This window comes from Drosophila takahashii, chromosome 3R (assembly GCF_030179915.1).
Source record: "Drosophila takahashii strain IR98-3 E-12201 chromosome 3R, DtakHiC1v2, whole genome shotgun sequence".
NCBI lineage: Eukaryota > Metazoa > Arthropoda > Insecta > Diptera > Drosophilidae > Drosophila > Drosophila takahashii.
Genome location: NC_091681.1, coordinates 7,092,631 through 7,105,988, shown reverse-complemented (window position 1 = coordinate 7,105,988; position 13,358 = coordinate 7,092,631). Strand labels below are relative to the sequence as shown.

Sequence of the window (13,358 nt, the reverse complement as noted above, 5' to 3'; positions counted from 1 at the left end):
AGGTGGTAAACATAAAGGTAACCTTGTCACCTTTACAAACGGCTAAAGAAAAATAAAATCGCTATGGCAATATAAGTTCCGTGAATCAAATTGTTTAAACATTTGAATTTGTTTAACCAATATGAGGCACGTGTAATAAAGAGCAAGAAGGAACGCATCTCGTCCGTAATCTCACGGCACGCGGAGCAGGTCCAAAGAAATCCAATTCTTTTGGAAATAAGATCCCCAATACGACCATGTACGCCGACACTGGCGCACTTGTAATGCGCAGTATTCTCGCATAGCCAGCACAACAAATAAGTTTCGCCAGCAATAACGCCGTTGAACTCGCATTTTTTGACTGAGCAGGATAGACTCATTTTTGAATGCACTCAGGTCACTATGCAGAGCAAAGTAAGAGCGGCGAAAGATTAAGGCAACGCGTGGAGAGCAGCGGAATCAAGAGCAGCAAGCTACAACGTTCACAATTTAATACAAATATTGGTCCTTATTATTAATAAAAAAATTATTCGGTTTTTTAAGTTTATTATCAAAAAATTTTATTAGACTTCTCTTAAAGCTAATGATGGAAAAGTTTCAATATATAAAATCAATACCAACGTGGACTATTTTCCTACTTTTAAGGTAATAGTGCCCTATTCTAAAAATAGAATTCGCCTGTGCCCCTAGAAGCAGGCTTCGGTTTTGCCGCAGGGCCTTTAAGTAGTTCCGGAGACCAGAGGCTAGCCTATTGGACTCTCGCGCAGAAGACCGGGGATCGATTCCCACCGAGGACAAAATAAAATGATTGTTTTTCAGAAAGATAAAATATTTACTTATCCGAATAAAACAATATAAGCAATTAAAATAAACAAATATGTTACTATCAATAGTAAAAATGTTAACTTTTTTGAAAATACCTAATATTTAGGTAATTTTGACCTAAAAATCTAGTCCACTAGCCATTTTTTTAGGTAACGATTACCACACTCAGGGGAAAAATCAAGTATTTCGTGCTTGAATCTGAGCCAAGCAACGAAATTCTGATCTTGAGAACAAAATACTGCTTTCAAGAACGAATTTTCCAGACCGAAAATACTTGATTTTAGTAAGTTTTAAGAACGATTCTGTCTAAAATTAAGAATTAAATATTACCAAATCTAGACATATTTGTACTTGAAATAATTAAGTTTTATAAAAAAAATAGACAGTTTAAAGAAGTTTATTCAAAAATTCTTAATTTAAGAATGAATAATTCTTAATTTTAGTACTTTTGTACTTATTCTAAGTACTTTTGTACTTAATTTAAGAATGCATAATTCTTAATTTTGTACTTATAATGTTTTACTGAATATATTTATATATTTAACTTATTTTCACAGTTAAACATATTTTTAACTCAATTTATATTCTGAAAAAACTTTTAGTAATGATTTAAGTGCTAGTTAGGAAAACTCTTACCCCGAGCTCGGTTTGAACCCGCGACCTCTCGCTCTGCAGACAGAAGAACTCTCGACAAAACGGCTAGCGTACAAGTTTAATTTATTTATATTTAAACCATTTATTAAGGGGTTTAAAAAGTAAAAAAAAAACATTTTACAAATATTAAAAAAAAAACTTTTTTTAAAAAATGTATTTAGAGGACTTGTCGCGGCGAGGATTCGATGTCGGTTCCTTTACGCAGAAATTTTCATTGTCCTGCCACCTTTAACCAGTGCACCACCCTGGGAATTCGCTATTTCTGGATGAATTTTTATATTTAAGAATTAGTCGTTCTTATTTTAAGAAGAAATGTTTTCAAAATTTCAAGATCGATTTTCTGAGCTGGAATAAAGATTGATTTAGCCTCCAAGTGAATACTTTTAATCTTAATTTAAGTATTTTTGTATTGTGTTCGAGAATATTTGTGCTTAATTGGTATTTAAGTCCAAAGTGTGCTCAATTTAAGAATTTTCATTACGAAGCGTTCTTAAAATTTTAAGTATGAAATCGTTCTTAAATCAAGACTGATTTTGCTTGATTTTAGCACGGTGTTTTTTTCTGAGTGCACAAATAAATTCAAGACTGCGTAAAAAATATAGTCCACATGGACAACATTTTAGGTAATGCATGGCCTTGGCGCGATTTTCTGGCCATGTTTCCTAAAATTTTAGGTAATTAGGCCCCTTTTTAGTCCATTTTGTTTTCTGGGTGTATAGTAATAGTAATAATTAAACATTTTTGCGATTTGTTAATTAATAGGAATGATCTGCAAGGGTTTATAAGGTTCGGATGGCCGAAGCTAGCTTCCATTCTTGTTTTAAATGTGTTACGAACAGGGGCCGTAACAGTTATAAGTTTTATTTTAAAAATCACACTTTAACATTTATTTTCTGATTTGTAAAGTAAAACTCAAAGAATAACTGTTATTTTTTGAGTTTTATAATAAAAGTTGGCAAATAACAGTTATTCGTCGTGATCAAAAATAAAACCCAAACTTGATTTATGGCGATTTTGTGGGTAAAATAAATTTAAAAAAATATATAGTTATAAAATATGCGCGGTTGCCTTTTTTAACAAATTTTTAGTAAATTACATAAAACACGGTTAGCATGTTTTTTTTAATTATTTCATTTTTTCAAACATGTCAAGGGAATAACTGTTATACATAAAAATAAACAAATAACAGTTATTTTTTGAGTTTTATTATAAAAACCAAAAAAAAAAATCATTACGGATTTGTAAACTGCAATGGCTAATAAAAATAGTGGTGTATTTAAAAAAATGTTGGACCTTTCCAAGTGCGTGATTTTTATACCCGTTACTTGTAGAGTAAAAGGGTATACTAGATTTGTGCAAAAGTATGTAACAGCTAGAAGGAAGCGTTTCCGACCCCATAAAGTATATATATTCTTGATCAGGGTCACTAGCCGAGTCGATCTAGCCATGTCCGTCTGTCCGTCTGTCTGTCTGTCTGTCTGTCCGTCTGTCCGTCTGTATGAACGCTGAGATCTCAGAAACTACAAAAGCTAGAAGGTTGAGATTTCCCACACATATTCTTTGGCTTCCTACGCAGCGCAAGTTTATTTTAGCCGAGCGCCACGCCCCCTCTAACGCCCACAATCGCCCACTAACGATTTTAAAATGGGTCCTGCGCCCACATCTTTAAAGATTTCCGAGAAGTATAAATGCAATTTTGTTGTGTATATTTATACCTATCGAAATGTAGAAGACATTTTTCAAATCGGACCATTCATTAAAAAGTTATACGCAATCAAAAATTATATATCTATCTCCCTCGCACTCCCTTTAGCTGAGTTACGATTATTAATCGGGACACCAACCCGACACAGCGTTCGCACTCCCTTTAGCTGAGTGACGGGTATTAGATAGTCGGGACACCAACCCGACTATTGCGTTCTCTCTTGTTTTGTATGAAAAATTTACAATAACAGTTATTTTCGGTCCCTGGTTACGAATTCTTAAGTTAAACTTCGTTTTCCAAAAAGTTCCCCGACGCAAAGTTTCGTAGCACAAGGACCTCGATGTTCAGAAAAGGCTGAAATTGGCCAACATTTCGGTGGCTATCACAGGCTAACGATTCTATGGTTTGTTTTGAGGTTAAAGTTTTTTAACAGTCACTCTTTATCTTATCAAAGTGGTAGTAGTGTTGCCGCTCTATGTTTTTCAAAAGTTTTTTATCCTTAAACATTTCGGAAAACTATAAATGCAATTTTGATTTCCTTAAAAACCTATCGAAATGTAGAATCAAATAAAAACACCTCTTAACGAGGTAAAAAACTAGTGACAACCGCACCTTCAACATACAAAAGTTCTGATATCAACATTTGTGACGAAAAATTATTACACTCGTCATTAAATAGACTTTCTAATCTTTTCTCATTCGGCCCGCCCTAGCAAACTATTCCAGCCTTTTTCCCTTCACAGGCATTTTCTATTGCAGCGTGACGAATGAGAAAAGATTAGAAAGTCTATTTAATGACGAGTGTAATAATTTTTCGTCACAAATGTTGATATCAGAACTTTTGTATGTTGAAGGTGCGGTCGTCACTAGTTTTTTACCTCGTTAAGAGGTGTTTTTATTTGATATCAGAAGTTTTTGTTTGTTTACATTTGCTCTCATAGGAGCTAATATATACATTTAAATTTAAATTGGTTAATCATAATTTTTAAACTATTGTATTTTAACAAATTAAGTTAAAAAGGCGTTGAAGTATTTCAAAATACCTTTTAAACGAGGTATAGCACATGTCTGTACCTTTAGTAGTGTAGAACTTACAAACTAACGAAATTTTGCTATTTTTAGCTTTTTCCCGCTAAAGTAGCGGCTTTTTCCAAAAGTCGTAGAACAAAAGATTACTATATGGAACTCTTAAGTGCAAATTTACTGATTCCATGACCCTAAAATACAGTTCGGATACCCTCCCACAAAATTCAATACTCAGGGAGCGTTAGTTGTTCTGAGCTGGCAAAAGTGGCTATTTTCGTATAAAAATTACTTTTAAACGTGACTTTTTACAGTAATGTGTTATATACCAAAATTTAAGGAATCTCAAGGGCTATACAGTTTAAAGTTGTAAGGAAAATCGTTAGAGCCGTTTTTGTAAAAATTAAAAAAAAGCTAAAAAAAAAGTTTAAACAAATTATTTTTTGTTCATATCTTTTTAACTAATACATTTACACAAATTGCATATAAAAAGCGTTTATAGCATTTAAAAATACCTTTCAAACGAGATGCAGCACAAGTCTGTAGCTTTAGTAGTATAGAAGTTACGGCTTTCCGAATTTTAGCTATTTATAGCTGTTTTCCCGCTAAACTAGCGGGTTTTTCCAAAAGTGGTAGAACAAAAGTTTTTTATATCGATGTGATGAACGTCATATCAAATTTTTAGAACTTAAAAAACATATTTTGGACAAGTGGACAAGTGGACAAGCGGACAAGTGGACAAGTGGACAAGTGGACAAACTGACAAACAGAATTAAATTTTCATTTTGGGAAGAAGAAGAAAATCTTATTTTGGCTATAACTTTTGAACGGAGAGTCGGATTTTGACAAATGACCCCTCATTCGACGGGTATTTTCAAAAGGAATACAACTAAAACATTGCGAGGGGGCATTTATCCCCACCGGCCCCAACAGCTCCAAATTTCGAAATTTTCACTTTTTCACTTTCACCGCTCTCTCTCCCAAGCCAATTGATTTTCTTAAAGTCTTGGTATGCAATCCTGTTAGTTTTCGCAATACCTTTCGATAGGTGTATTATTCATTATGATCGGACCATCACAGTAGATTTTCATTTCTTCGAGTATATATAGTAGTCGCCTTCGCACACTCTTCTGGTGCGCTTCGTCACTACATGGACTGCCGTCCATAGTGATAAATTTTTCAAATCGGACTATTCATTAAAAAGTTATGACCATATAATAGAATTCAAGCAGTCGCTTTGCTGAAGGCATATCTGCATCTCCTTCGCACTTCCTTAAGCTGAGTAACGGGTATCTGATAGTCGAGGTACTCGACTATATCATTCTCTCTTGTTTGTTTAAGGACATGAAATAACGATAAAATCTTTGACCACATAACATGTAAAATATATTTACGATTTAATAAAGAAAAAGGTTTTTGTAAAAGGCTTAAAAATTAAATAATTAATAGTTTTGACCGCCATTGCTAGGGGTAAATATCTGCAAAAAATCACACTTACACCAGCAGTTACGAGTGAACGCTCCGCTATTTAAATTTTGAGTCAAGAGCAAGAATATTAAAATGCATGAAATGAAAAGCACAAATGCAAATATGAGCAAGCAGAGCACTCATCTGTGTTCGCATAAGAGTGCCTTGCACAAAAGCATGTGTGTGAGTGCAGCAGACAGTTGGCGTTAAATATGCACTTTTCCCATAGTCATACCTCCAATGGGAGCGAGTACATATTAGCTAAAAAAGTGCACAGAAATTACCCGTACAAGAGCCCAGTTTTCAGTTGCTATTGCTTAAAAAATAAAAATTGCTCGAAAGAAATCAGTAACAGAGGTTTAAAGTTTAAACCGAACAGCTGCAGCTGCTTATCGCACAGACACTCGCGAATCGGGTACCTTTGCGCAGCAGTTATGAAATTTTGTTATTGCTCACGAAGAACTATGCAAATTGCCTGCAAATTCAACCACACAACTTTGCCTTGAGGGCGGCACTGCCGGAATGGAAACAAAAGAAAAATCTCAGCCGGAGTGCATATGGAAGGCTCAAGCTGAAAATTCGCAGCGTAATTGCACAATTTTGCACTTGGGCAAACATGAACTTGGAGAAGAAACTACCAGACACGCTTCCTCCATTCGTGTGGCTTGTTGCACCTTAAAAAAAAATATTAAAAAAAGGAAAATAAAATGTATATTACTGTGGCAGTTGACGAAGAGACGAACCCGAAGGCGAACACTTCAAAATGAAAGTCTACTGTAATTGTCCGATCTTAACGAATCGAACCGATCCAAAGGAACTACAAAAAGTAAAAGGATTGCATACTCAGACTTTAATCAAATCAATTGTTTTAAGAGAAAGAACAAGAAAGAATACCAGGGTTTTGGAAAATAACACACAAAGTACCTACCATACAAATATATCCATAAAAAAACACCTCTTAACGAGGTAAAAAACTAGTGACGATCGCACCTTCAACATACAAAAGTTCTAATAACAAGAAGGGAAGCTACCTTCGGCCAGCCGAAGCTTATAAGGTGTGTTTCAAAATTATACGACACCATTAAATTCTTAAAAATTTTTTTTATTTAAAGTCGTATTAAGGTGATTGTGTTTGTATTTAATCGTTATAACAAAACAAAGAATTTCATGTGAAAACAATATAATATTTGCCTCCGTGGCATAAGTTATAACAAATTCTTGATTTTAAGGTGTTTCATAATCAAATAAAAACACCTCTTAACGAGGTAAAAAACTAGTGACGACCGCACCTTCAACATACAAAAGTTCTGATATCAACATTTGTGACGAAAAATTATTACACTCGTCATTAAATAGACTTTCTAATATTTTCTCATTCGGCCCGCCCTAGCAAACTATTCCAGCATTTTTCCCTTCACAGGCATTTTCTATTGCAGCGTGCCGAATGAGAAAATATTAGAAAGTCTATTTAATGACGAGTGTAATAATTTTTCGTCACAAATGTTGATATCAGAACTTTTGTATGTTGAAGGTGCGGTCGTCACTAGTTTTTTACCTCGTTAAGAGGTGTTTTTATTTGATATCAGAAGTTTTTGTTTGTTTACATTTGCTCTCATAGGAGCTAATATATACATTTAAATTTAAATTGGTCAATCATAATTTTTAAACTATTGTATTTTAACAAATTAAGTTAAAAAGGCGTTGAAGTATTGCAAAATACCTTTTAAACGAGGTATAGCACATGTCTGTACCTTTAGTAGTGTAGAACTTACACTCAAAAAATTTTTTTTCCTAAATTTTAGAAAATCGCCATAAAATGAAATTTTTTCTTAATTTTAGAAAATTTTCTGAATTTTAGAAATTGTTTTCTTGAATCTAGGAAAAAAGACCATAAAAACAGAATTATATGAAAAACCTTTCTAAAATTTAGAAAAATGATTTTTTTTCTTAAATCAATGGTGTTTTTTCCTAGTTTGCTCTCCAAAAGTTTTCTTAAATTAATGGCGATTTCGCCATTAAATTAAGAAAAAATGTACTTCAGCCCTTCCTAGAATCTAGAAAGTCGCCATAAAAAATACGATAAATTTTTCTAAATTTTAAGAATTTTTCTGATTTAAAAAAAATTTTTTTTCTTGAAAACAGAAAAGTAGAATTAGAAAATCACCATAGATTTAAGAAAAACTTTTTGTATTTCTTTTATGCTTCTCATTCTTTCTTCGAAACGAAAAAGAAGAAGACAGGGGGTTAGTCGGCGGCGCGTTGCGACGACAGTTTTTGGCGTATGTATGTATATGTTTATGTGTGTTTGTGCGTATGATCGAGAATTTTCTTGTGCGTAGCTGTAACTTTTATTGCGTTGTTGTTTTGGAAATGCAGTCTCTCGCGAGAGAGTTGCTTGCGTTGCGCTGCATTTTGAACCCTTGTGCTCAGTTTTGGATGAGCATTCAAAGTAATAAGTTTGTGTTGAGCCTATTTAAGAAAGTTAAAGTGCGATCCCTCTAAGAGTCAATTAATAGGTAAGCAATTTAAATAAATTTAAATATAAATTTGGTAAGTGTGTGAAAATTTATGGTAAGCAAAGGGCATACTATTGCAGGCCGCAAATACCATCCTTCTCTAATATTAATTTTTATTTTCGATTGCAGGAATAATTTCAATTTCAGGTATTGTTGATAATTTGGCAGTAAGTAAGTAAATTTTAATAATAGGTAATATATTAAATACCTACTTAATATTAATATTAATAATATTTTATCTTTTTTGTTTTCTTTTCTCTTTTTTGTTTAGGAAATATTTATAATGTCATTTTTATCTTTTTTTGTTTTTTTTTTTTTTTTCTTTAGGAAATATTTATTATCTTATTTTTATCTTTTTTGTTTTGTTTTCCTTTTTTGTTTAAGAAATATTAATAATTTTCTTTTCATCCTTTTTATTTTCTTTTCTCTTTCTTGTTTAGGAAATAAAATAGTAAAATAAATATGAATACATTTAATTAAAATAAATAAAATTTTCTGAAAATAAAAAAAGTCCTTTCTTATTTGAAGAAAAAAAATTCTATTTTCAAGAAAAGTACTTTCTGGATTTAAGGAAATTTTCCGCAATTTTATGGCAATTTTTCTTGATTTTAGAAAAGTATTTCTGCTTTTCAGAAATTTTTTTCTAAATTTTAGAAAATTCCTTTCTAAAAAATACGGTAAATCGCCATCGACTGAAATTCATGGCGAATTTCTTGATTTAATGGCGATTTCGGGCTGTTTTTTTTTTGAGTGTACAAACTAACGAAATTTAGCTATTTTTAGCTTTTTCCCGCTAAAGTAGCGGCTTTTTCCAAAAGTCGTAGAACAAAAGATTCCTATATGGAACTCTTAAGTGCAAATTTACTGATTCCATGACCCTAAAATACAGTTCGGATACCCTCCCACAAAATTCAATACTCAGGGAGCGTTAATTGTTCGAGCTGGCAAAAGTGGCTATTTTCGTATAAAAATAACTTTTAAACGTGACTTTTTACAGTAATGTGTTATATACCAAAATTTAAGGAATCTCAAGGGCTATACAGTTTAAGGTTTTAAAGAAAATCGTTAGAGCCGTTTTTGAGAAAAATAAAAAAAAGCTAAAAAAAAAGTTTTAAAAAATTGTCTTTTGTTCATATTTTTTTAATTATTACATTTACACAAATTGCATATAGAAGGCGTTTATAGCATTTAAAATTACCTTTCAAACGAGATGCAGCACAAGTCTGTAGCTTTAGTAGTATAGAAGTTACGGCTTTCCGATTTTTAGCTATTTATAGCTGTTTTCCCGCTAAACTAGCGAGTTTTTCCAAAAGTGGTAGAACAAAAGTTTTTTATATCGATGTGATGAACGTCATATAAAATTTTCAAAACTTAAAAAACATGTTTTGGACAAACTGACAAACTGACAAACAGAATTAAATTTTCATTTTGGGAAGACGAAGAAAATCTTATTTTGGCTATAACTTTTGAACGGAGCGTCGGATTTTGACAAACGACCCCTCATTCGACGGGTATTTTCAAAAGGAATACAAGTAAAATATTGCGAGGGGGCAATTATCCCCACCGGCCCCAACAGCTCCAAATTTCGAAATTTTCACTTTTTCACTTTCACCGCTCTCTCTCCCAAGCAAATTGATTTTCTTAGAGTCTTGGTATGCAATCCTGTTAGTTTTTGCAATACCTTTCGATAGGTGTATCATTCATTATGATCGGACCATCACAGTAGATTTTCATTTCTTCGTGTATATATAGTAGTCGCCTTCGCACACTCTCCTGGTGCGCTTCGTCACTACATGGACTGCCGTCCATAGTGATTATACGACACCATTGATTTTTTCCGATTCCAATGATCAAACTTACCCGAAATTTTTTTTCTGGTTAAATATAAACTAAAAGATTTGATTTTGAGAGTAAACCAGCTTTGGGCTGGATCTTTGATCCTTCTAATCTTCGGCCCATACATAAATATTGAATATTTCTTTCTATACCTTAAAAAAAGTTTTTTTCGAAGTCATATCCCACAATTCGTCTTAACTTTTGTCTGGTCAATATTCTTAACACTTTTGAATCAAATAAGAATCCTGTTCAGTGTATTACGAAACAGACCTCAAAAATCATTTTTTTAAAAACTGCGTGTTTGGAAAAAATTTTATTTATTCCTAAAATATTTGATTTCGGTCGATACTACGTCTCAAAATGAAGGAATTTGTTCTTTAAAACCTTAATCAACTTTTCACATTTAATGCTGGAACATTACAAAACGGGATGCCAAGTATACGCTCCTGAATGAAATACCATGAAGAAAACACTCAAAATCGTATAAAAAAATATCGAAAAACTTCAAAGTGACGCGGACTGGGAACGCGTTTTAAATGTTCCAATCGTGAAATGTGGAAAGTTTATTAAGGTTTTGAAGAACAAATTTTTGCATTTGGACAGAAAGTATCGCCCAAAATCAAATATTTTTGGAATAAAACAGTTTTGTTCCAAAAGGGCAGTTCATAAAAAAATGATTTTTTAGGTCTGTTTCGTGCACGTAATGAACTGAACAGGATTTTTATTTGATTCAAAAGGGTTAAGAATATTGACCAGACAAAAGTTAAGACGAATTGTGGGATATGACTTCGAAAAACTACTTTTTTAAGGTGTAGAGAGACATATTCAATATTTATGTTTGGGTGAAGATTGAAAGGACCTTTGGGCTGGATTACGCTCAAAATGGAACCTTTTAGTTTATATTTAACCAGAAAAAAATTTTCGGTTAAGTTTGATCATTGGAACCGGAAAAAATCAATGGTGTCGTATAATTATGAAACGATCGCACATAGCCGAAAATAGACTATATTTCGAAAAATTAGCGGTAAGTCCCTAAAAAGAGGATCAAGGACGCGTGGTACAACAACAACTCTACAAATTTTCAAAAAATAAGTGTGTTGGTGTCGTATAATTTTGAAACACACCTTATACCCTTGTAGATTAAAGAATGCTTACTCGGTGCAATTCCAGGAATTCCAGATTCAGCGTTTCTATTTATTTAAATTTCAATCAAAACGCCTACTTCCTACAAAGTTACAATGAATTTTCTTATATTTGTTTGAATATTCCTATGGGAGCCTTAAGATATAGTGGTCCGATCCGGCTCGCTCCGACATATGTACTACCTGCAATAGAAAGAAGACTTTCGATAAAGTTTCATCGCGATGGCTTTAAAACTGAGAGACTAGTTCGTATAGAAACGGACAGACGGACAGACGGACATGGCTAGATGGACTTGGCTATTGGTACTGATCAAGAATGTGGTGCTGTTTATGTGGTCGGAAACGTCTCCTTCACTGCGTTGCAAACATCTGACTGAAATTATAATACCCTCTACAAGGGTATAAAAACACCTGTGACCAAAAATTATTACACTCATCATTAAATACACTTTCTAAAACTTAATAAAAACTATTATAGGAGCTAGAGAGTTGCGGTTTTTGGAATTAGATTCCTTAACTTTCAAGCTTATCAGGCCGATGAGCCACGCCCACTCTAACGCCCGCAATCCCCGAAAAGCTGTGGTTTTAAAGTTTTGAAGCTATATTAAATACTAGCAGGGTCGGTAGCCCGCAGCTTCGCCTGCGGAAATTAAAATTAAAAACTAAGCATACCTTTATATTTGGTTTTTATTTTACATTTAAAAAATATATTTTTTATCCTATAAGCCGAGAAAAGATTTTATCATAACTTTTTTCCTTAATTTCCGTAATAACAACAGTATATTGTCCTAAGCAAACTACTTAAGAAATATATAAAAACTTGCATAAAAAAATCCTAAAATTCTTATTGCTTGCGTAAGTTATCAGCTGCACAGAACAGAAAAAAGAATTTCATTTTTCGACACAAATCCTTACATTAATTTTCTTCATAACATTAGTACTTTGTCCAAAACATATTGTTTAAATATAGAATTTCATACTGGGTTGAGCATGTAATTAAATTCCAAATCGATTAGCGTGCAAATCTAAAAAATAAACTTGTTTTCTTAAAAAAAAAGTAGAACAAAAAAATGCTAAAGGATAGATCTCTCTCGAAAAGATAGCTCTCGAACAACCAATAAGATATTTTTGGTAAAGATTTATGAAATTAGAGAGTCTATTATTTATAGGTAACGAAAAGGTAAATAAAAACCAAATACTCTTGGCGAATTAGAAACCAATTACTCTTGGGGGCTTTTGGAAGGTATCCACAGTAGACAACTCTTATAAGGGAAACCAATATTTATGCGAAGCAATGTTTTGATTTATGTATTTGACTAATTTAAAAAAAGCATTAAGAAAAGCAATTACTGCATATTACTGCATTCTACCATTTTAACATTTACCATATTTTGCTTCAGTATTTTTGTTTCCATTAATTTTTCACCTTGATTAAAACTATATTAATAATAGAAGATAAGGAAGGCAGGTGAAAGGGGATGCCGTAAATCAAATTGTTTAAACATTTCCATTTATTTAAACAATATGAGGCACGTGTAAGAAAGGGTGAGAGAATCAATTGATTTGAATGTTTAGTTTTTATATCCGTTACTCGATCTAGCCATGTCCGTCTGTCCGTCCGTCTGTCCGTCCGTATGAACGCTGAGATCTCGGAAACTACAAAAGCTAGAAGGTTGAGATTTCCCAGACATATTCTTGGGCTTCCTACGCAGCCAAGCGCCACGCCTCCTCTAACGCCCACAAATGCCCACTCAGGCTCAGATGACACATTTAATTTTTAGCGTCAATATATTGTGACAATTTTTCATTTGTGTGAGTTTAAAGAAGTGCAAACGAGTCAGGATTAATATGATATCACGCCTTATTACAATAGTTTACAAAATAAAATCGACCTCACCCTAATCGAAGGCAACCTTAATTTTCCGGTAAAGTACATCTCCCTGATTAAGAAATGGGCACTTATAATTTTTTGTATGGTGTCAATTTTTTTTTAAGTGTAAAAAACGTTTTTGGCCCTTTTTTATTTTTTATCTCGAGTTCTGGTAAACCGACTGAGTTAAAAAATTTGAAAAAAATGCAAAAGTTTTGGCATAAATGTCTTCGTTAAAAATACACGCAAAAAAACCGAAATTAGTTTTATAACTTATTCTGGTAGATGGTACTTTGACAAAAAAAACAAGCTAATGATCATTAGAATCCACCAGAAAATGA

At 32.9% G+C, this 13,358-nt stretch overlaps 1 protein-coding gene across 1 annotated transcript in view; it reads left to right on the top strand.

Moving 5' to 3' along the window:
• LOC108060248 (uncharacterized) overlaps positions 1 to 13,358 on the top strand; it is a 275,381-nt gene that overhangs the window by 197,788 nt on the left and 64,235 nt on the right. The window lies entirely within an intron of this gene.